The 3,582-nt window shown below is 48.9% G+C and overlaps 1 long non-coding RNA gene across 1 annotated transcript; it reads left to right on the top strand.

The window, feature by feature from the left end:
* The first annotated feature begins 731 nt into the window (after nucleotides 1-731).
* LOC139046097 (uncharacterized) lies at nucleotides 732-3,256 on the top strand. The gene is made up of 3 exons (XR_011505655.1): nucleotides 732-941; nucleotides 1,427-1,490; nucleotides 3,075-3,256. It is a non-coding gene; the product is annotated as an uncharacterized lncRNA (long non-coding RNA).
* Nucleotides 3,257-3,582: the final 326 nt, after the last annotated feature.

Here is a 3,582-nt window from a genome sequence, read left to right as displayed (position 1 = left end):
AGGGTCTGATATCTAGCAGGTGCACAGTAATTATAGCTGCTAGTATTACTGTTCGTCTTGCTATTATTTTATAACATAGTTCTCAGTGTAATTGCCCCTGCGTGACAGTAAGGAGACATGTCCCTAGCAGGGTGTGGGAAATAGGAGCTGTGAGGTGAGGAGCAGGAAGCCAAGCATGGGTGCCACAACCCCCGCCCCTCCCTATCCCAGTTGATGACGATAACAATCACTAATATTTATTGAACACAATCTGTGCCAGGCCCTGTGCTCTGTTTTATCTCAGTTAATCCTCATGCTAACCCTAGGAGGTAGGCAGTACCACTCATCTCATTTTATATATGAGGAAACAGAGGCTGGGAGAGGGGAAGTAGTTTGGCTGTGGTCCCCTGTCTAGAAATGAGCAGAGTTGGGGTTTTGAACTCAGGCACTTTGAAGGCAAAGTGGAGACACGTAGTCGTTTCTCCACGCTGCCAGAAAGGGGTGTGACAACGAGCAGTGACTTAAAACCCCTGGGTTAGGAGCATCATGATGGCAAAGTTGGGGTGCTTCTGGTGTCTCAGCCGAGCCTGTTAGGTGGCAGGGACTCAGTAAGTATTTGAGGAGTAAATGAGTAGGTAGGTGGAGACGCCACAAGTCTGCCCCAGGAATTCCTGGCCATGCACTGTGGTGAGCCCACCTCCTGGGGGGCTCTGGGCTTCCCTGCCCATACCTTGGGCTGCAGGAGAAGAAATTCGGGTGGTCCATGCAGTTGTCTCTGGTGCATCCATGTCCCCCTGTTGCTAGGTCTGGATCTTACCTCAGTACAGCCCGGAGGAATGCTGGCTGCAGAAGAGAACCTCAGAGCTTAGCAGAAAAAATTCACACCGTGGTAGGGATGGTGAGAGCCACCTCTGGGTCCCAGCACCCGATTTACGTCTGAACTGCATTCTCTTTGCACACAGGTAGAGTGGACTCTTTCATTCCCTTTGGCTGCTCAGCCTCCGAATTTCCTTCCAGTGTCGAGGGAGCTCCCCACTTGATGACTCCTGGGGGAGGCAGAGACCACTTCCCTTTATGGAAACTGAATGTCAGGTTCTTGCTCTCCCAGCTTCTCTTGCAAGCAGGATGCTGACTGGTGACCTAGGTATTTTCCATCAGGTGCACTCAAACTGAACTTTGAGTGAGAGCGGGAGACGCAAGTTGGAGGACAGTGGAATTCTTGTGTCTCCCCTTTCTCCCTCTCTCCCTGCAGCAGTTACTGCCAGATCAAGAGCCTAGGGCCAAAATGGCAGCCAATAACTGTCACCCAATGCCAATTGGTGCTGCCACCACCATCCCCAGCAGGCCGGTTCTGTGGCTTGACTTTTGGCCTCATTCCTGCTTGCTTAGTCACCAACCTGATTCTCTAGCTCATTTAATAACCTTCTTTTCTGCTTAAATTATCCAGGATTGGCTTGTGGTCTTGCAACTGAGAACTCTGCTGGATAGAGTCGGGATCCTGATTCACACAGGTAAGGGTTGCAAGTAAGAAGAACTTGCGTGGTAGACACGGAGACGTGGTGCCACTTCCTTCTCAAGGGAGAACATTTTGCCCAGCCATGCAGAGTCCGGGCAGCAGGTGACCTCCAGCTGCCAGCTCCTTCAGGGTCTGCCTCGGCTGTGAAGGGCTGCTTTACCCAACGTCAGCCCTTCCTGGAGCAGCCTGCATCCAGCGACGGGGCAAGGATTGGATGTAAAGGTCCAACCATTTTGCTCCTACGTGGGACTCTGTGACAGGCAATGCTCACCCCAGAGATTTCCCTGGGTTGGCCAAAGCTTTGTCAGGCCAGGAACACAGTTCAGCTCCTTCCTCTGTCCAGTCCCGCTTCCTCAGCTTTTCACAGGTGGTTGATCCCTAACAAACGTCTCGCACCCGAAATTCTGTCTCACCGTCTGATTCTGGAAAACCCAATCTGTGATACCTTGCAATCTCAGGATTAATCTCCAATCAATCAGGATAGGTTAAATTTTGCTGCTGTAACGAACAATCCCAAAATCTCAGTGGTTGACAACTACACATGTTTATTTCTTATTCATAATACATGTGTATGGCAAGTCAACTGGGGACTCTGTTCTCCATTGTCTTTAGTCCTGGTCCCAGGAGGACAGACGTAAGGGGAGTGCTGGATGGTTCTCATTGGCAGCTAAATGCTCTGGCCTGGAAATCTTAACTCACTGGCCAGAAGTAGTCACGGGGCCCCACTCAACCAGAAGGGGGTCAGGTGTAATCCTACCGTCCCTGGAAGCTGGAAATGCAGAAGTATTTGACAAATTACTAACGACTACCACTCTCTTCATTTAAACAGCCATGGCGGGTAATGTTTTATGCTCAGATCCCAAGAAAATGAGCCAACCTGACACAATTTACTTGTCTTCTGTTTGTTAAAACTTGACATACAGGATATTTAATGTGCATCTTTTAAACTTCTAGTTTTAGAAATAGTCAAAAATTGTTTTAAAATAAAATTGAAGTCAATATGTGTGACCTCTGAAGCTCCTCCTTTGCTAGCCTAGGTTCTGGCAAACACATTATTAAAAGCACAGGTTTTAAGGTCATTCATCCCTGAGTTTGCGTCTGGTTTCCACCACCAATTAGGTGAGTGACTTTGGACAAGTTAGTTCTGCTCTGTAAGCTTGAGTTCGCTCATCAGTTAAGTCAACAATAATACCTACTTGCAGGATATTTTTGAAGATTATATTACATTATGCATTGCAAGCACTAAGTATAAGGAATGTGGGTTTGTTTGTTACTGCAGCCAAAACAAGCCCATCTTGACTGATACAAAGATTATCAGATACCATGTATACAAGGCCACATGTCCTCTTTATCTCCCCTCTAATTCTTCTTGTGGCCACAGGAAGCTTCAAGCCTGTGCTGTATGTCATTCACTTTCTGCCCTGGGCCTTGTCTCATGCATGGCATGGGACGGCTACAGCACTGGCAGGCCACTCACACGTGCACACCCAGAAGGGTGGGGAAGTTAAGCCCCACGGGGCAACCCTCAACTGTCTGGAGGAACTGATAGCTAAGTGCTTCTTTCTTTTATCCCTTGAAGGGGCAATTCTGAGAAGTATTCCATATGGCTCCTTGGGAAGTCCCTGTGGATTGGGCCCTGCTTATTCATAGCAGCGGCCACCTCCACGACGCACTGTCCTGCTGGTTCTCCCTTCTCCCCCCTGTGCACTTGTCCTGATCCCTCGCTCCTGCTCCTTGGGACCATGTCCTAAATAAACTGTTTACAAGCCTTTGTCTCGGGCTCTGATTTTGGGGGGTGGGAGGGCGGTCCTTGCAAAGACACTTGTTAAGGCTGTCCTCTAACCCTGTTGATTGCCCCATTCCCAAATTAGTCTGTCTGGATACTGCTGGAGAAGAGCTCTGTGTTTATGTCCTTTCAGGATGAACATTAGTTAGAGTTCATGCTCCACAGCGCACGAGATCTTGTCCGTTGTGTTCATGGACACGACTGCAGTTTCCAGAACAGTGCTTGGCACATGGGAGGCACTGGATCAGTGATTTCGGAACTGCTGAACTCGTTTACCCTCTCTTCACCTCTGTTTCTTTGC

The sequence above is a fragment of the Equus asinus genome, chromosome 8, assembly GCF_041296235.1.
Source record: "Equus asinus isolate D_3611 breed Donkey chromosome 8, EquAss-T2T_v2, whole genome shotgun sequence".
Lineage (NCBI taxonomy): Eukaryota > Metazoa > Chordata > Mammalia > Perissodactyla > Equidae > Equus > Equus asinus.
This window is presented reverse-complemented; position numbering and strand designations above follow the sequence as displayed.